Below are 20,686 nucleotides of genomic sequence, written 5' to 3' on the forward strand. Positions count from 1 at the left end.
CTACATTATTATTTCTACGCCAATTGGAAAGTACCGTCGTGAACCCGGCCAGTCCTTAATGACAATCAGCTTTTAGAAGTTTTTGTTCAAACGCGTGTCGAGGGGGGAAAGTAAGCGTATGAGCAAGCACGTCCCTAAAAACTACCTCTCAGGGAATCTAAGCCGCATTATCCGCTTCACAGAAGTACTACTCCGCCTTAGTGAATAACGGCACTGTAAACAAGTGTATTTTTCTAAAAAGCCCATTAGCCTGTACAAGAGGGCTGTAAGCAGCTGATCAATGGAAAATATTACGTTCGCTTCCCTGACTCAGAAAGAGCTGCATTTTACCACTAATCCTTATTGTAGCCAGGAACAATTATTTTTTGAAGAATGCGTTGTTCATCGCTTTAAGACACTGATAAGGTCCTGTGAAGAAATCGCAATATCTATAAATGAATTTTAAAATAATATAGTCCTTGATAAGCACAGTGCAAATAACGAGATAAGCGTGACAAAAAAGCGAAATCATCAATGCGCCCTGGTTAAATTCACTAGGCTACCAAATAATAAACTGAAAGTAACATATGTCAGCAGCGGTGCTAGCAGCCACGAAGTTTAATCCTTTTTTCAACTACAGGAGAAGAAAACATTATTCTCGCCTGCGGTGAACCGACAAGCAGGGCGTACGCTTTTTGTACCTCGCTGCACGATTACAAATAAACTCAGATTGTTTAAGAATCGACGCACACACCAGAAAACGCACTCGGACGGTGCATATACATAAGAGCATTCAGAACTACAGAATTTCCCGAATGCGCTTTCGCACCGCACTCATAAATAATAGGTGATACAGCGGGTGGTACAAACAGGCGGACGCCGATAGGCTGCAGTTTTTTTTTTCGGCACGTTATTTTAGATCACGATCATTACTTGCCTGGCAATGAAAGTTCTTGTATCTGCACTAAGGGGAAGATTATTGGGCCAGTTGGTTCTTAATCACAGCAATGAAACGGCTCGAAAAAAATCGGCGGTGGTTTAGCTCTGATTAAACGCGGAGTTAAGGGATAGCTACAGCTGGACGAGTGTAACTTGCTCACGTGGCACATTACGTGACGAACCACGTGATCAGCCACGGCGCCGCGCCATCGGCAGCTGCTCCGCAGCAAAACGCGACATGCAGGCAAGAAGTAAGAGACGCTGTGTTTGTCACTTCTCGCCTCCCTGTCCCGTTTTTTAGCACCGTTTTATTGATATAAGGAATTAGGCTTTACAACAGGGCATGTTCTCACTTCTGTTCTGGAGTTCGGTAGCCACTGACGCATACGAGCGATGAACTGGCTGGGCTAGATGCGAAAACTCCCTGTGCGAATTCTCTCGCTGAAAATAGCAACGAAAGCGCATCTAAATACGCAGAGTAGACTAATTAATCGATCAGGAAGAACACTGTGGTTACAAGTCCCGCTAAACGAGGCAGAAAACGATGTAGAAGACTGCGTTCTTTATATCCCCTGACGCAGAAGTAGATGTGTGCCAAATAGCCCCGCTCGCTTGCTGTGCGTTTTAAGTCGCTGAAACCACCAACCTGTGAATGGTCAGCCACGGTAGATTAGTGGATATGGTGTTCGGATGCTGGACCGAAAAACGCTGCGGTCTCATTTCGATGGAGGCGAAATGTTAGAGGCCAGTGCACTGCGCAATGTCAGTGCACACTAAAAAACCCCAGCGGTCTAAATTATCCGGTGTCCTCCACTACGGCGTCTCTCATAGCCTGAGCCGCTTTGGGACTTTAAAACTAGTATTGATGACATGACCTCATGACAATGATTCAATGGTCATAAAGCACACAACGCCTGTGGATTACTCCTGATTGCGAGAAAACATCAAAGAAGAGAGCATTGGCGCATGAAACGAAATGCGATCGAGCCGGAGATCAGGCTTGGCTCTCTCGCTGTGGTTGGCCGGAGAGGCAGAGCGCTACTACATTTCAGAAATAACGTTGATATTAAGAAATTTTCTGGCGATTTGAATGCGGGAAGATTTCGGAAATTTAATTTGCGATTTTCGCAAGAACGCGACCATTTTTCGCTGAGAAAAACTTAGAGAGCACTGCAGAGAATGCACTGGAGAAATCCGAAAGCATTAGTGTTTTTCGCGGCGTTCGTGGCTCCTTGTCGACTTCGGTAGCTCTTGTCCATATGGCGTCATGTGGAATGTTATATAACTAATTGAAAACCTGCTTATCATCTCAGGTCTCAGAAACCTACATTCAGGCCTCCGTTTTTTGCGTTACTCAAAGTAATTGAGGTGTGACGTCATCACACGTTTGGGATGACGTTACAACCAACCAATGACGTCACACCTCTGTGACGTCACAGGGTCTCACTAATTATCTTCATAAATTACCAATAATATTTATCGTCACTAGTTACATTTGTTAGTACTCGCAGTTATTAGAATTATTAATAAATATTTTAATTAAAGCTTCCAATTATGACGCCTAAATATGGATACAAATTAATGACTAATGTTAACATCTAATTACTAATAAATGGCTCGGCATTATTTAAGCACTGAGTTTATAGATTTCACCACACCACACTTGCTTCCACGTTTTGCGAACACAATTTTCGGACACTACCGGTGTCGACATAGCTTAGTAATGCTTTCTTATTACGAAATGTTGGCCGCGTTCTCGAGGAATACTCAATCCATGCTTGTAATGTCATTATTTTCTTTTAGTGTCCCTTTAAGAAGAGGCAGACGTATTTATCTAAATGTGGAAACACACGATAACATCAAGTTAGTATGGTCACCAGGTGAGTGCATCGGAAATTACATTCCCGCAGCAAGAAGGTGAAGGTGCCGGAGACGCAGGAGGCTGTGGAGATAGTTGATACGCCATTGATATCTTTGCGGCTGCAAATAAAGAGTCAAAATTTAGGAAGCTGGTGGAATATTTTCTAAGTGACTATGGACGACATAATTCATCCTGAATTGCTTCATTTTCATCTGTTTTGGTTGCCTAATGGATTGATCTACCGAGCAACGTCCCACGACAAGCACGTTGCCCCGGAAGGAAGCTACTTCGCATATATAGCACCAGCTGAACTTAGCGATTATATCACTTCCTTTGCTTTTAAATGGACTAGAAATTTCTACAGATTTTAAGGGGGCAGTGGTGTTTGGTATAAGGCGGTTTTCATTCATAAAATATCGTTAGAGCGCAGAATCAAAGACAAGGGTAGTTGAAGGACACAAAGAGCTAACGATGCAATACTTATCGGTTTCTACAGTGTTCACATGAAGAGGCTGTAACTTACAATTCTATGGTGCTGTTCTGGCATCCAGATATCGGTGCCCAAGCCGGCGTGTCTAGGTGCCCAGACCAATCGGTGCGCTTTTGTGGCGTGTGTGTGCGTTGAGGAATGTGTTCACAGAATTCGTAGTCCACCGGGACTTCTGTGAGCAAAGTTGCCCAAATTTAAATCGATACCGGCTATAGCAATGCAGTTAACATGGAGAATAGCATATTGTCACCGATAAACGGTCAAAACACTCAAAGCCAGGTTTAATTAGACGTGCTACACATCCAAGACAGCAGGGAGCTCGTGCGAGGAAGACGAAAAACTCTAGCCACTCGAGAGCGCAAGGCATGGCAAGTCCCATCTAAAACAGTTCGGCCGCGGCATGGCGCCACTGGAATAATATGGACTGTGGCAATATGTTGTGAAGTAGAACTTTTGCCTGACATTTTACCTGTAAAGCTTGCGCTGGTGTAATATATTTTCTTTAGCGGAATAGTTTGCTGCCGTATCTAAACAAAAAAGTTGCGTCGCAAAAAAAATGCAAATTTTCAGCACAGACATTCAACAGTCTAGGTGTACGTGCTTGAAACTGCGTTGCATAAGTTCATATGATGAGTGTATAATGGCCTTATGCTGTTATGACATGTATTAAAGCGCCAGCAGATGCATTAACCGAATATGGAAGTAACGATCACTCGCATAGCAATGGTAATTGTTGATAAGCGACTAACTGCTGGAAAGAGAAAAGTTTACATCTAAACTGTGAGTAGCTCTCGAAAAACCACCAGTTTCTTGCATTTAATTTAACCGGCATTGTTTCTGAGCACCGGCGCGCCGACCACTAATGCACGAGGGCCACGGAGAGCAACGAAGCGTCATAGAATAAATCTGAATAGGAGCGAAACGAATTCTTGAAGAACTCGCGAGTTTATCCTGTATACCTTGACAATTAGCGCCTAATCGTCAGGAAATATGTGGGCAGTACTAATGGAGGTGACAACGTGTATCACGGCTGGCTTGTATCCACATGATTGCGTGCAGTCCGATAACCTATATAGCTTATTAAATTTGATATTCTAGCATCGATTTACTGCGCACAGAATGTCGTTTTAGGTAAGCAATTTCTTGATGTTCTGCGAATATTTATTGAACGGGATATCCTTTGACAGCCAAATTTATACAGTCAGAAAGTCAATATTACATCAGGTTTGAATAACGTTAGATGATTTTCTAAACATTAATTAAAGTCCTGAAGGACAAGGAACTTTCGGAACAACAGCAAGAAATAAGGTAAAGAGGATGAGAAAGAAGCGAACGGGTGCAGCTTTGCGACTTATTCTTTCAATCACTCGAGCTGACCAAACAGGCGGTGCTGTGAACTTATAGGGGCGCTGGGAAAATAGGTTAGTACCGCTTTGCGTCGAAGCTAACGCCCACCACTTCGACTCTTGGGTAATGATAACAACCAGGTCCAACATCATGGTTCCAGGAACCATAATCAAGGTGGCAGCAACCGGGTGCAGGCCAGACCGAGTTCTGTGCTTATTCGAGCATAGCAGGTACGGCGCAACCACTAGAGACCCGCCGTGGAAGAAAATGCTGTGGCCCTTGCGGCATCTTGTTAGCAGCATCTACATGGAGACCTGTTGTTCGCGTTAACTGCTACGTGAACTTGCAATTCTTCTTGAGGAAGTTGCCCTGCTTACAAGCAGTCGAAAGCGTGCCCAGAGTTCTTTCCTGAGCTAGAAAGGCACTCACCTTGCTTACCTAGTGACGTAAGTAAAATAGCTGGTTCTGTCGTGGTTGCCAGCAATTTATATTGGCTTTTTTTACTCTCGCGTTGTGTTCAGGCTTCTAGCGTTCCCGTCTTGCCGCTGTCGTGTCTTGCTGTCTGCCATCTGCCGTCACGAACAAGAGAATTTTTTTGGCGTGTGTGTTCATGCCGGTCAATGGCGACAGTGATCAGGTGCTGTCAGCGCGTACAGTTAAACAATCATCATATAGAGAGGGAACCGGGGGCAAGATACTCGGTCGAGCATTTCACTCTATGCGAACCGTCCACACCATGGTTAAGACTGCGCATGAGAGGCACAGACGAAGTTTTCATGTCGCTTCTCATTCAGAAATTATTTACAAGGAGGAAGGCTGTGGGGCGCGTTGTCCCTTGAACCTAAAGGAGAGAAATAAAAATAAAACAATATCAGTCACAGAGATGCATTTGAAGTCAAATTGAGGATGCATCGTTGAGAACGTATCGCAACGCATCTTTGTCCAGCACGCTTTTGCGTCTGATTGTATTTCTGACATTCAAATGAGCAACCTGAAACGCGAAGCCTTCTTACACTCACGCAACACACTCAGTATTTTTAGATAGTTATAAAATTGCAAAATGAAACAATGATAATAAAATTCAAATTTTAAAACTGCGTCTGCGATATGCAAATTTAGTGAGTAAATATTTATGTGTAGCTCAATATGCAACTCATGTGGGAGACGTATTATTTCGCACATGAGGTACTGTAAAGCTACTAAGGACCAGGACTCGACTCCGCGTCAGATAACATGCGACAGAACTCTTCACATATAGAATAATCGTCCCGTAAGTTCTCTCGTGCCTGAGCTGCACGAGAACTCACAGAGCAGCGTGTAGGGTGTCACCTTGTTGCGTGCAATTCTGCCGAGGTTTGTCGAATCTCAGGAGACGAATGCGCTTGTATAATCTTGTGGCTCCGGTTAAGGGTCATGATGGATTTGCTGATAACTAGTGCACAGTTCAAATCACACAGAGCTCTAGCAATGCAAACCTTAGGGCTAGTTGGTGCAGATTGATAATTTTGTTAGAAAACAGCGCAAGCTGGACGAAGCACGAGAGAAATATTTACAGCGTGGTCATGATGCTTGACGTGATAAAGCGGTGGTAGCAATTGGATTAAGCCTCGATGAGTGTGTTATGCTTTTGCTCCTTTACTAGAGGCGTCACAGACACGATATTTTCTACAGTGAAGATCGGGGAATATGGGTGGCGCTTATGGAAGGTGGAGGCGGTATGGGAGCTGTGTTATCTTGGGAGGTGAGGTGGAGAGGTGGCTGGATCTTCTGGTGGGCAACAGGATTTCAAATTGCGTCTTTGAAAACCATTTCGCCTTCCTTTTTTCATTTTCTGTCGAGTGGATTTCTAATGGTTCATGGCACTGTGAAAAGTGGAGGTAGGTGACTTCTTGATGAGTGGCACTTCACGAGGGTGAACGCTTCACGCATGGATGCTTCGAACAGACAACGCTTGCATTTGTCGCGAAGTGCCTCTGTTACTTCTATCGCACTAAATAGAAGGGCAGGCACACTTTGTTTTCTTCCTATTCCTTCTTTCCTGCAGTCTGGGCCACTTACATTCACCAGAAGCACCGCTCGCCACCCACAACGCCACTGCACATCATCGGTGAGCGCCTGCACAACTTCGATCCACGCCACCCCCTGCAACCTTCAAGTTCCAGACGCGCCATCCCCCAGGAACTCACTAAACTCTTTCCTCCGCATTTTCCACGGGGCCTCCACACTCTAGAAGCCCATGCAGCAGCAGAACGAAACACCGTCCGCGAAATCTTATTGATAGACGCTGTGGGAAAGTCAGTTTTCTTCCAGATGCACCGCCCCCTCTTCCCCACTTCCATTTTCCACAAGTTCCACCCACCTGCACCCACATTCACCCTAAGTTTATCGCGTGAGTGAAGCCTCGGCTTAGACTAAAATAATCTTAGTAAACATTGAAGGTATATCCAAATACTATTGCAGCTTTCTCACATCAGGTTTCATTATCATGTAGTCATGTTTCAAACATTTGTTTAGCTAGACGCACTCTTCAACATTCTTCTTCCATGATACGTTTGAAGAGACGTCGCGGCAGAATTATTAGCACTTTAAGATTATTGCGAACCTAATAAAAAGTATCTTGAGTGAGCGGCATATGGTTGGCGTTGATAAAAATGTCATCTGACGTCTTTTCGAACACCAATTCTTCACCTAATGTTCATTCAGTCGGATCGCTGGCTAAATATTTCACCACAACACTGCTATTTACCTGAAAATACATATATATTAAGATATACAGGCACGTTTGGTTAATTTTTGACTGGAATGTGAAGAGGAATACCTTAACATCAGTAGAAGCTCAAGGTGGCGATTATTTTACAGAGCGCCACTGTACGCAGCACGTGATATATTTCAGTGCAGGTATTGGAAGATGTTTAGATCCATCATATGGCATCACACTTGCGGTCTATTAGGTCACCTGATTAAAAAGTGGGAGTTGGCCCGTGCAGGCTACCGCCATCAGCAGCTGCCGGAACGTGGGCTCATCCGACAGCCCACTGTACCACGCCCCGTCACCGCTGAGTTTCCGCAGCGGAGTTGTCCCGCCCAGTGAGGGACGGAAGCGCGACGAGAGGCAAAGCGATGATGATATCCTCCTGTAAGGTGCCGCGGCAGCAGCACGCGGTGGAGGCCGACGAACTGCGGCTGCTGCTAAGAGAAAAAAAAGTATTGGTCACTATTCATGTCGACCAAAAAAACCAACAAAAGGCTGCCAGACTCTGCTACCCGTGTAAAGAAGGGGACTAGCACAGCAAGGCCATCGATTAGGTCGCGTTAAATTCGCTGTTTTTGAGCTTGATACCTGCGCTGCTGGAAACAAAAGCATTTCTTCAAGTGTGTGATATTTAATGTTCATGGTCACCACCATCATAGTCACCATCACCACCCTATTTGTGTCATCGGAAGATCAAGGGCTTTACCAAATGATGTCACCCATCTCTCGCTATATACCGGCTGGCAGGCTGCAGTGTCGCAAATTGTGCAGCGCCGACTCTATATGCCAACTGACAACCTCGTCCATCGATTAGTACTCATTCTGCCGCACTTACAGACCACTGGTTATGAATACTGCGGTTATGGAAGGCGGCGAATTACTTCCCTTGCTCGTGACAATTTCCACTTAGGAACTCAAAGGTTCCGTCTTCGAGAACTTGCAATCGCAGTGGCGTCCGTGGTCAAAAAGTAAAAGGAAAGAAATATCTTTGAGGGGACACTAAATCTCCGCTGTAATGCTATGACGAGATAGTGTAATTGTTTAATTCCCGTATATAAAGAAAATCATTCTTAGCTTTTCATTCAGAGATTCCTGAAAATCATCGTACTCCTTGTGAAGCAGTGGTGGTGCCTTTAATCGATGCCCCACTGCCCTAGCTGCGATGGCCGGTGCTCACAGCAGTATACCTTGTCCTGCCCAGAATTCCCGTCCCGGGGTGGTGGTCATGCTCGGTTCAGAGGTTGTGATCATGCTGCGATTTTCTCTCACGACACCGACTCCCACTATGTCGTGGCAAGTTTTTCTGGAGAACGCTGAATTTAACGATATCGCGCTAGACATAGCTGGAACTAACAATGTTTGAAATTCGAGGCAACTCTTTCGCCTTCAAGTTTTCGCATCTGAAAAATTTATGTGAGAAACTACGAGAGGAACGTCGGAGCGACCTGTGCAGGATGACTGTACTGCAAGGTCGACATTATATACGTGATTTTGTTCAATAATAAATGGTTATAGAACTACAATAATTATTGAACTTTTTGGAAGCGACTCAGGCTATAGCGAACGCTGTGGTAAAGGGTGCGGAATGTCAGACTAACTAGGGTTCTCTAACGTGCATCGACCACACACAGTACACGGGCCTGTAGAATTTTTCGAGACTAAACAACCGCGGCGGGGATCGAACCAGCATCTTTCGGGCCAGTAGACGAGCGCCATAACCACTGAGCCACCGCGACCGCTCTAATCGGCATAGTGGTTCTAAATAACAGACGTCAAAAATGCGCATCTCAGAGCTGGTTAGGTTGGCTTTTACGCATTGTGGTATTTCTAAAATCGCATCTCTGCGTGTGACATTGTCGAGAAAACGATGTTAGCATCTTGTACATCACTAAGTGCAAAAATTTCGTCTATAGTTGATGTATAATAAATGCAACAGACGCATTAATATAAATAATCAATGAGCGAAAGTCAACTCAAGAAGCTTTCAGATGCATATATTTGAAATTCGATAATTCGAACCACATTCACGAAAAAAAAAATTAAATCAGGGTTCAGATTTCAAGTTGAGGGCATTCAATTGCGCAGTCTAACCGTGCCCCATAGTTCATTAGGTACCTGAAGGTATTTGTGCAATTATGGATTCAATTAAGGTACATAATTTCTGCCTTCCTGTACAATCTACTTCCACAGAGGCATCGATGTATCTCTCTCAGTATTTAAAAAAATATATGCGGACGTTAACCAAATCACCGTTTACTTTGAGTGTTTCAGGGATCCCGAAAACCTGTGCGACGGCTGACTCACCAAGCCTGGCAATGTGCTCCGTGCTGCAAACAGGTGTAATCGTCCTGCTAGCCGTACCCGGGCTTTAAAGGCAGCAAGCGTTTGGCGGATTACAGGGTCCGTGAAGGCCAAGTACGACGAACATTTCTGCTACGCTTCTCAGACTTTCTAAGAGCCAATGGGCTCAGTTCCACAGCACATTTTTTTTCCTAAATCATAGTAGTTGCCATGGGTCCTCCCTAATCTCCAACATTTCTTCAACAGGCTAACAGTAAATGCAACGATCATCTAAACAGGGGTACCCGCTTTCTTGAAGCATTGTAGTCGAAGAAAAACGCTCTAGTTACTTCTGTGGGAAAGACATGCAACCGAGCTTGTGGATGAAGGTTAAGCCATTCCGCGTTAAAGCCCACAGTGCCAAGAATTTCTTGAAAGGAATGGAATTAATTTAATGCGTTTCATCAGGTGAGGTGCTTCCCAAATTTCTTTGCAGTGCAAAATCTTCAAAAAAACGTACGCGTCACTGTGTATTAGTCATTGCAATCACTCACTCGGCTTCCGCACCCTCCGGCGGCCACTGCGTGCAATTGGGTGATCGTTGGCTGCCGTGGAGGATGACCGCGATTCTTTGCGCAAGGCCTTGCCCACGAATTCTTCTGAAATATGTCACCGCAATCGGCGTCTGCAGCTCGCATCAGTTCCTCTTTGAAGTGCGCGAACTGCGCCTCGAGGACCAACTGCTCGCGAAGGTACCGGACTATGACGGCGGTAGCCACAGAGTCACCTGCGCAGGCTAATATATTCCCGATGCTTTTTTTCCGGGCTCCTTCATGCCTGAAGAAGCGTGCACATATTTCTCACTGTCGTGAGGCGGTCCAGGTGCTTAGCGTAGCGCACAAAATGTTTCAAATGCAGGTTGCACAGAAGCAATATGCCTTATACTGCAGTAGGTAGGTCAAAATGCAATGCATTCCAGCTCTTTAGTCTCATATTGCTAACGACCCTCATTGCACGGAAAATCCACGATGAGAAATGCTGCAGCAGTAACATAATAATGTTCATGCATAGAGGGAACAGATTAATAAGAAAACAGCTGTACCACTATAATCGTCAATGGGCCAACGTGAGTTGTGAGTGAGTTAAGAGTTGTGAATAAATGCGTGGTGCTCTAACGCAAGTAGGATTATGTTTGCTGTAATCTGTCTGAAAGCCTTGAAAGGTATTCACTTCGTATAAAATTATTTCCATTATATGATTCAGAATTACGCAGTTGGGGCAGTCTTAAAATCAGTACATTTGAACCCTGGCCGCTAGCAATGCAAACGGCACTCGACATCAGTGGTATTGCGTTTCTGCACCTCCGCTCAGCTAACACACATGCTACCAGTGTCGTCATTAAAAGTAACGGCTTCACACGGCTATGATTGCAATGAGTCTGAAGCTACTACTTTAATTCTTACTGTACGTTCCGGTTAACAAGTGGAATCCAAAAACAACTGTACTTTTGGCACAAGTTAGCATATATAGCTAACTTCACATAACAAGAGAATTGGTCATTTTCAATCAGACCCGGGTGGAGATAAAACAGAGTGCTAGGGCCGTTAGTGCCATATCACTGCATAATTCATTGCAGCGTTTGTGTTAGCAGCAGTTTAAACAAGGACCTGTAGATGGAAAGCGGCGCTTACCTCTCGTGTCCTTCCCGAAGAGGGCGCTCCAGACGAGAAAGGAGATCGTAGGCCGCAGGTCGGCGATGCAAGCCGCGTTCCGGTTGAAAATCCAGGCGCACGCATGCCTGGAGAAACGCATGGCGCCTCGCTGAGCTCAGCCGACGTCCTGCGCAAAAGGAGGCGTAAAGAACATTGCTCTCTCACCATGGCTTCCCATTGCGAAAAACAGCTTCGTCTACGTGTGTTCGGTGCGTAAACCAGTTATACCTTGCGCTGGCTTTTGCCCGCAGACACGAAGGCTCTGGAGTCTTCCAGGCACTTCACCTCGCTGTGCACGTTAAGCTGAGTAAGACTTATTGCCGCATTCGCAAAGCGGGCCTTCAAATCGACTTCCACCCGGACCTCGAGTAAGGACAGGTTGAGAGAACGTTCTAGGCGAGCATCTAGCACCAATATAAGGGCTGCGCGTGTGCTGTCTTCTTTTTCACTCTACAATTTTTCTCATGAAATAATCTAAAAACACGCATGAGTTCCGAACGAACCCAAAGTCTGTATAACAGAGAATGTCTCCGGAGTCTTAGATATCAATGCACATACATGTCATGTGAGAGTGGAAGATTTTGTGGCTGCGGAAAAAATCATTTCTTGCTCCGTCACGTCCAGCGCCTAAGCGGAAACGGCTTGCTTTAGACTAAATTCTCTTGTGGAAACAATTCGTTCCTAATTTCAGTAAAGAAATCTATAGTTTTTTTCAATTTTTTGCCCACAAGTTTGAGCTCCCTCTTTAAATAAGACTCTTTGCTTACATCAAATTGTTTTCCGGCAGTTTTAATACCGATTGGAAAAGAAGGAAAAAGAAGAGAAATCCCACAGCACTTTGATCCTTCTGCCCAGAAACGAAGTGGGTCTCCTCTGAATATTGCAGGTCCATCTTGCCCCCAGTCAAAGACAAAGAAAAGTAACGCAAGTCAAAACGCTAAGACCAGTATTCTAGAAAATGCAGTCGCGGCTGCGGCACTTCCGCCAAGATAGGGTTCTTAAATGTACTCCAGTGGAATTGTGGATCAATATTCTCAGCTTCGATAGATTTAAATTGCCTATGCAATCAGCTTCTACCAGATTTAGTTGCTTTACAGGAAACATGGCTAACTCCAAATTTCAATTATCATCTCAAGGATTACCATTCGTTCCGGCTTGACCGGTCAACACGAGGGGGAGGGTTGTTAGTGCTCATATCTACAAAGTTTTGCCACAGGGCATGCATTTCTTTTCAATATGCGGACAATGAATGTGAAATCCTTGCGGTTGACCTCAGTGTCCCAGGTCAACAGCCCTTTACGGTAGCTAATGCATATTTCCCGTCTGGGGTGCGTGACACTCGGCCCCTTGACTCCCTCATGTCTAGTAGCCGATCTCAGGTTCTATTACTTGGCGACTTCAATTCGCACCATGTGACTTGGGGGTTTAAAACAGACAGCTTTGGTTCTAGGCTATTTGATTGGGCTTCTCGCAACAACTTGATCTGCAACAATTCCGGATTGCCTACGTTTGATCGCAGTCAATGCCGCTCTGCCTTGGATTTAACTTTTTCCTCCCCAGGAGTCTCCGTTGTGTCTTGGGCGCCTGTTGACTGTGGAACAAACAGTGATCATCTACCGATTAATTTCAAGTTTGCGTGTAAATTAACTATTCCTGAGCGACATCAGCGCACGGTAATAAATTACAATTGCTTTAAAGACACTCTAAAATCAGCCCTCCAGATCACTTCAGACACTCGCGCTCAGATAAGTGCCGAAAGCAAGGCTGCACATCTATGTTCAGTACTGTACCATGCAAGGCAAAAGTCTGAATTTTTGGTTAAGAGAACAAAGGGTGCAATCGCGAACATTTGGTGGAATGCTGAGTGGACGCGTGCATATAGACGACGGAAAGCAGCTTGGAAGACACTTCTCATCAATCAATGCCCAAAAAATTGGCTGGATTATAAGTATGTTGCAGCAACATTTAAGCGCACTGTCGCCCGTGCAAAGGAGGAGTATAATACAAATAATTATGATTTCCTTTCCCAATCAGGAAGTAAACGAGCTTTGTTTAATTTAATGAGGCGCAACAAGGTGATTCCTCCGACTGCCAACATTGAATCCCTCGTTCAGTCCCCTGCTGACATCGCAAAGGCATTAGAAGATATTGCGTGTGGCCTAGAGCTTCGCTTTACATCTGCTTTACCTTCTCCTCCTATATTCACATGCACCTCAAGTGATTTCATTGAGGTCTCTATGCCCGAGCTGTCGCAAATTGTTCTGCGCTTATCCCCAGTGGCTCCTGGCCCCGATAAGGTCACTTCATCTATGATCAAAATTTTGTTCAATGAATATCCTGCAGACCTGTTGGCTCTAATTAACCATTCTATTAAAGGTCCTTGGATACCGCATGAGTGGCGTCTTGCTGAAATAGTTCCATTGCTTAAAAAGCAAGGGGAGGGCTTAACTTTAGACAATATACGCCCTATTTCGTTAACATCGAACCTAGTGAAATTGGTGGAAAGGGTCCTTCTCAGCCGTGTCATGTCATTCATTTCGGAAAATGCTCTCTTGCATCCATGTCAAATTGGTTTCAGGCCGGGTTGTTCAATTTCGTGTGCTCATACTGACCTTGAGAGTCGTATTAAATTAGCTCGCAATAGAAAACAGTTTGCTGCGCTTGTCACCTTGGATGTCAGTAAAGCATACGAAAGCGTGTAGAACTCGACTCTGTTCCTAAGATTACAGGAACTCAACTTCCCAAGCTATTTTGTAGCGTGGATTTCTGTTTTTTTAGAAAATAAAGAATTTTACTGCTGCCAAAATGGTGTTTCCTCAAGGAGATTTCCACAGACAAGAGGTGTTCCGCAAGGATCAGTTCTCTCACCTGTTCTTTTTAACATTTTTCTAAGCTCAATTCCATGCATTCAAAATGTGAAAACTTATGTGTACGCCGACGATATTGCATTTTTTGCATCAGCAGGTGACATTCACACTCTTTATCGAACCCTGCAAAGTTACCTCAATGTTCTTGACAACTGGCTAGGAAGAATTCATCTGTCCCTTAATGTGAAGAAATGCGCATTGTTAGTATTTCCAGTTTCTGTTCCTGTAAACATCTCCCTGGTCTATAGAAATAACATAATACCTCAAGTTCAGACGGTGAAGTATCTCGGTGTAATTTACGACTCTACTCTCTCCTGGCGGCCACACATTGAGCAATTTTCTGCAAAAGGAGTTCGGGCCATTGGCATCCTGCGCAGGCTTTGTAGTGCTAGGTCAGGCATGAGAAGGCATACGCTTCTGATGATTTATAAAATGTACGTCCGCCCAATTTTGGAGTTCGGGTGTGTTTTATTCTCAGGAGCTCCTGCCTATTAACTTCGTCCTCTTGTGCTTTTGGAGCGTGAGGCGTTGCGCCTTTGTCTGGGGCTTCCAAAATATGTCGCCAATGCTGTTCTGCACCTTGAGGCGCGAATGCCTTCGTTATCAGCTAGGTTTCGCCTTTTAACAGTTCAAACATTTTTAAAATTGTGCGACTCACCTCTTCACGCTTCCAGTATAATATTTCTTAGTCAACCTTCCGCCTTTTTTAGTGCTGCCTGGTCTCGATTTCATACCCCGCAGATATGTTACGCGCAGTCCCTCCTTGATTGCATAAATATTCATTTCACTGATGTCCGCCAAATATATAACAACTCCTCATCTGTCCAGATTGCATTCGATGGCATTTTCCCATCGAAAGCAAAGCTGCAGCCCTTCCCGCTTCTTCAGGGTCTATTGCAGGACCACCTAAGGTCCTTTCCCTCTCATGTTCTTATTGCTACCGATGCCTCGCAGGATCGCGAAAAGGCAGGTGTGGGAATTTTTTCACCTTCACTGAATTGATCTTTTTCACTCCGTCTTCCTTCACTCCAATTTTTCTGGCTGAAATATTAGCAGTAATCTTAGCCTTACGAAAATTAGAATCTACCGTTTCCCAGGTCGTGGTTATGACAGACTCTCTGTCCATTTGCTCTTAATTATCCTCACCCACTGACTCTCGGTCATTACGCCTCTTTAAGTTCCTAATTAGGCTGCATCTAAATTCGGTAAGGTTGCTTTGGGTACCAGGTCACATGGGCTTTCACTTAAATGAGGATGCAGATTCCTTAGCAAGAGCCTCTCTCAGCGGCCCAATTGTTGCTGTCCTACCATCGTGTGCATATACAGCTGCGGTGAGGTTTCGCAGCTACACAATATTTCAGGAATTTGCTGCCTCGGCTCTTACATCATCTCCCGAATATCAGCATCTTCTGCATCCTTGGAGTAGCAAAGACTGGCGCTCACGCAGACTAGAGGTCTCTTTCACGCGCTTGCGTTGCCGAGTTCCCCTTCTAAATGTCTACCTTCACAGATCTGGCCTGGCAGCTACCCCACTGTGCCCATTTTGTGCCGAACCTGAGACAATAGATCACTTCCTGCTGTTCTGCCGCCGCTTTTCTCATTTGAGGAAGCGTCTTTTGCAAATTCCATTTCATCAACTGGGCTTGCCTGTGTCTTCCGCGGTTGTTCTTTCCATTGGCGCTTCTTTGCTTGGACGAAGCGACAGGAGTGTGCGCTCTGCTGTGCAAAATTTTCTTCAAGAAACGCAGCGACTCCCATTCTAATTGCTTTTTCCCGATCTCAGTCAGTAAGACATTGCAACATTACAGGCATTGTGTACTATTATGCACATTAAGCAATTGTCCCGTCTTCGATCTCCAAGTTAACTGGACCCCTTTCCTTCCCTCTTCCAATCTATCAGACTACATACTATTTCCATTGCTTTTCCCGTCAAAAATTTGCTGTATCCAGTAATTAACCGCCTGCGTCTTGGCCACTCCCCCGTAGTGGGTATGTGCCAGCAACGTCTGAGGCCTTCCTTCCTTCCTTCTGTGTCGATATGTCCTATCCTATCGACACATAAATTGCATTCGCGGGAGTGCTGTTCCACCTTTACAGACGTCCCCTCTGGCTTTGGCCCACCTGGGAAGCATCCTGTTTGGCGAGCATACGAACCTCGGTTGCAATATGCGAAGTCTTAGCTTTACAAGAGAATGCGCAGCTCAATACCATTGATGAGCTGGTGCAGCAGAGCCGTGAAGCGCGCAGCCTTAAGAGCAGTCTATCGCACTCCACGCATGCACTGAGGACTTATGCAACGTCACACTCTATTCTTCAGCCGCCAACGCAAGTTCTTCCCCCATGAATGTTTCTACAGCTCAGCGACAACAAGCCAACAAATAATCGCCGGCCAACATCTGCTAATTCGGCACCATTGCTTCGCCAGAAATTTGAGGAACAAGATGGTTGGCTGATCGATCCATTGTTGTCTACGTATACGCAAGCATACAAGACTGCAAAGCAACAACAGCAATCTACTGTCCGCGCAGACCTGCTCTGAATCAAACCTCTTGGTTTCAGCTTACGGAACCCTCTTCGTCCTTTTGTGCTGATCTCGTTGCAGTTTAAGAAGCCCTCTGCTCCGTGGCCGACAGAACTATGCTCCCTGCGGCACGCGTTGTCATCCGCACTGACGCCCTTCAAGTTGTCCGGTTGCTACGACGTGTTAGCCGCTGCCCAACGTTATGTCAGCGTCGCGTTAATTTGTAATTGTCAAAGACACGCGCCCAGCGTAACATTCGCGAGAAATACGGTTTGCGTCAGAAGCTATATCGGACGTGAATTGAGCATCCGCCTCGTATGCGGGACGTGCAGGGTCGGATCGCCACTGCCACTGGGTACTTTCGTTTTCCTTTAGGCGCAAGCTTTGCTCCCGCCAGATGCTCCATTCCTCTGGGGTGAAATGCCTGGAAAATGGGTCATTAATAGGGGTGTGCGAATAGCCAAAATTTTCAAAAAGAGAATCAAAAATTTTTTTCGATTCGCTGAACAAATAAAATAGTCCACGTTCAAAATTTTAGGAAACGAATGAAATCTGCTTTCGGATAGTGTTTTTAAATAATTGGCAGAAAGTTTCAATAGGGCCCGCCATGGATTTTTTTTTCAAGGACTATTTCAAAACCTGGAGCCCATTCTGACAATCGTTCAGTGCGGGAAGCAGGGTGCAGCGCAGCAATGCGGTCCATTGATCTGGTGCCGTTCTTGATGCCCATACATACGGCCTTCAAGATAGGCGACGCAAGAGTGTCTGAGATGTTATGCAAGCCTTGCCCTAATGTCCCATAGCGAAGACCCCCCATACCCTCGTCCCTCTCATTAGAATTGGCGCTGTATGTTGACTCTTGGCATCGCTAGCAAGAGTAACTTTCCTATTCTTTTGGCACACCGGTCACAAATTTAATGCACCGACTTCGTGTTACACGCGTCTTCGTGATAAGCATTGCTTTTGTAGCGCTATCTACACTATGTCACTTCTTCGACCCTTCAGCGTAGCAGCACTTGAGCTCCGTGGCGGCGCTGTTGGCCACGTTATTAATCACGTGGGTTGATCACGTCGTTCGGCCGCTGGTCACATGGTGCGGAGCAGTTTCTGAAGAGCCGGTGGCGCGCAACAGCTCCAACAAACAGCTGTGCACCATGTCAAGTGGGACGAAGATGAAAAAGGAACGCCCAGCCAAACGGAGCGGCGAAAGGATGACTTTTCATTTCGACTGAGCTAGTTCCACTCGGCCAGATGTAGCTATCACGTCACTCCAGGCTAAATTAGACCTAAAGCACAGCCAGTTTTGATAGATAGCTTATAACTGAATGCGGAGTTCGGGGAATAGCGGTGCACATGCGCAGGACAACACGAGAGTCGTTATTTATCTGCGCATGGGCATTAGCGCTCCACTATTCCCCTATATCTCTACTCCATACAATCTCGCTATTCGACAACACCCCAATGACGTAAGCGACGCCGCTAACGCTTCGCTGCTTCGCGCGAATATTTGAACTGTAAGTATATTCACACAAGTAGCAAATGATCGTACGGATATTTGATTCATATTGATTTCAGCAGGAAAGCTAGCCTATTTGTATTCGATTCGGTTCAGGAAGAGCACCTGGGCTAAGAAAAGAAATGCGGCGCGCTTACGCGCCGCGTTCGCATTGTTTATCGTGATTGTACTCTCCGCGCACTCCTAGTAATCCCAACTGCTGCAGACAAAATACCAAATAGCCGAGGCGCTGCTGTTCACTCTCCCTTGGTGGAAAGAAGAAAGTCGAGTGGCGTAAGTACACGTACTTGCTTCGGCCCTGCTACCCTTTCGAGGTTGCTTGAATTCCTCTTCGGGCAAAGTATTCCAGCCTCTGTAGGTTTCGCCCGCAGTGCACCGGATCTGCTATGTTAATGACATTTTTAGTGAAGATGAAGGAAATCAAAGGCAGCCCTTGACAAAAAGCTGACATTAAAATAGGCATTCAAGCTTCCTTCGACGTCTTGTGGACGTCCAAGAGAGTTTCAACCAACAAACACAAAACCTCCTTAAAATATCCAAAAAATTACGCATTGGGACATATGAAATATCTAGAGGAGGTGCTCATTTTTTCCGAACGCATCCAAAGAACGTCCCCACTACAAGCAGCGTCCAAAAAGTTCGTCGCAGGGAAAGCTCCAAGATGTTAAATCTCGATTTCTCGGCTCTTGTTGAATAAAATTTTCCCCCTCTTTCACGCAAACTTCAAGCACCTGAGAGCACATATGTGCCAAGTTTCAGGTACAGTACTTGCGTTACAGGTGGTGAAATACATCTGTCCAATCGTGTGAATGCATCATGGTTCGGTCGTCTTGCACTTGAATCAATACAAATAGCGGATGTATATGTAAGCACCATTTAATACACAATGTACGTAGCACTACGGCATTTGCATATAATGATGGCTACTTTTTTCTCAGCCTCTGAGAAATATGAAAAATGAAGTAAGAAGCGCATAATACAGGCTGAAAGTTGATACGCATTCACCAAATATTCTAAAGGCTACAAAAGCATATATACACACGCAAAAAAAACACATCAAAAGAGACACTTGGGTGCCGAAAGAAAAGACGAGATAAGCGTACGCTGCAAATATCCGGTTTCAGGTCACGGATATTTTAAAGGTTAAAGCCTCCGGCTCGCTCAGGGACTCGCGCGAGCCTCGAAGCATGCTTCAGTGGCGTGTTATCAAAGGAGAAATCTACTACGCAAAACTACGCAAAACTTAAAAAAAAATGCCTAAGCCAACATACCTTGACGACGTTGCCTAAAGAAGCCCATGGATGAAACAGATGGCTGCAACAGCTCTAACCATGAATTCAACGCTGTCTTCAGGTCCGCTTTTTCACAGCACAGCGAACGCTCTAACATGCGCATTGCTCCCTCGTAACGATCGCGTGATCCTCTGAGTTTTATTGTCTTTTGAAAAGTATGAAGATAAAGTTTTTTAGAGCCAGACATATTGAGAGGGCTTTATTAGGGAAAATAAACAGTTCCTCCCCACTTAAGCGCCGCTGACACAGTACAAAACCCCCCTGACCCCACTCCGCGATTGCATACGCTACCGAGCACACGCCAACCACGTAGCCTTGATCTGCGGGAACAAACGAACGACACACTGGCTGACATAAACAGGAGTTTATTCTTACAACAGCATTACGCCCTCTAGCAACAAAATACGCTAAGGAATCGAGATCGTCCGACTCACCAGCAAGGTTACGAGTGAATGTTCGCCCACACTAGGGCAAGCGATACTCCGAAGCCAGACGGCACGAGATGAGGGAGCAAAACTCCCTGTCACTTCCTCGCCCCGCTGGCGAAAAGCGAAGCCGCGGAGACACGTACGCTCACGAATACGATCCCAGCCAAAGAGCCTGCTGTACCCGCGCGCGCGCGCCGCAAGCAGTCTCTCTTGTTGCGATGCCAGCGCCCTCTCTGGTTGGTTAAGTTACGCACGGAGAGTCATGTGGCGCTCCCCGCATCGAGGAGAAGCTGTTGCAGCAAGGTAAATCGCGGGAAAGCCAAGAAAGGGGACAGCAGGGCAGTCCCCACAATGAACAAAAAAATTGGCTCGGGTTTAGCTCTAGTTAACCCTTGTTGAATTGCAAAAGCTTCGTTTCCTTGCCACTTCGTCTACCCGGCGTCTCATTCCGACGCTCTCGAGAACTCAAACTGGTCTCTTCTACAGTTGAGTTACTCCGGGACTTGGCATGGCTTCTAGCCGCACCTTCGTTACGACGCTTCTCGAGTCGTGCGGCGCGTTTTTCTGCCGTCTGTAAAGCGGGTTGCCTCTTTCTCGCTTCGTTCTGTCGCTGCTGCGTCTCTTTCGCGCTCTCTATACCGACTACAATACCCTGAGGGGAAGCGCATATATATATATATATATATATATATATATATATAT

At 45.6% G+C, this 20,686-nt stretch overlaps 1 long non-coding RNA gene across 2 annotated transcripts; it reads right to left on the bottom strand.

Annotated features, from left to right (window-relative positions):
- Window positions 1-10,238: 10,238 nt before the first annotated feature.
- LOC144099565 (uncharacterized) lies at window positions 10,239-18,642 on the bottom strand. 2 transcript variants are annotated; one of them, XR_013307432.1, is made up of 3 exons: window positions 18,552-18,642; window positions 11,340-11,487; window positions 10,239-10,444 (listed from the first exon to the last, which is right to left on the bottom strand). It is a non-coding gene; the product is annotated as an uncharacterized LOC144099565 (long non-coding RNA). The 2 variants fall into 2 exon arrangements; XR_013307431.1 differs by lacking the exon at window positions 18,552-18,642 and adding an exon at window positions 11,589-11,747.
- Window positions 18,643-20,686: the final 2,044 nt, after the last annotated feature.

Source organism: Amblyomma americanum, chromosome 1, assembly GCF_052857255.1.
Source record: "Amblyomma americanum isolate KBUSLIRL-KWMA chromosome 1, ASM5285725v1, whole genome shotgun sequence".
Taxonomy (NCBI): domain Eukaryota; kingdom Metazoa; phylum Arthropoda; class Arachnida; order Ixodida; family Ixodidae; genus Amblyomma; species Amblyomma americanum.